The sequence below is a fragment of the Loa loa genome, assembly GCF_000183805.2.
Source record: "Loa loa unplaced genomic scaffold supercont3.305, whole genome shotgun sequence".
NCBI lineage: Eukaryota > Metazoa > Nematoda > Chromadorea > Rhabditida > Onchocercidae > Loa > Loa loa.
This window is the reverse complement of record NW_018108485.1, coordinates 31425-31898: the sequence shown is the minus strand read 5'-3', so window position 1 is coordinate 31898 and position 474 is coordinate 31425.

The window sequence follows — 474 nt, the reverse complement described above, 5'->3', positions numbered from 1 at the left end:
TGTTAATAAGAAGAAAGTAGATGGATAAAACAACAACATTATGACAAATTAAGCAAAATGGATGTCATTGTGAGGTGACATTAACAGAAAAGATCGATTCGATATATCAAAAATAATTTGTTTACTTGCAATAATCACGCTTGTTTACAATTATTATTCAATCTCATTTTATATATTTACCAATTCATGATCATTTTCTTTTCCATTTATTACTTTTAACTTTTCTTCCACTTTTTTTTTATCTCACTTTAATGCTTTTTTTTCTTTTTATTATAAATTTTGTAGAATATTGTAAGAAATCATAAAAGTTTTGTCTTTTATCAATTTCAAATAAATTCCTATTTTTAGCAAGAAGAAAAAAAAGGTGGAAGAGAACAAAAATATCGTTTTATTTAAAAAACAATCAAAAAATGAAAATAAATATCTCTATATTTGACTTCTTTCTGCTTCTTTTCTTTTCCCTCCCTCTCTCTC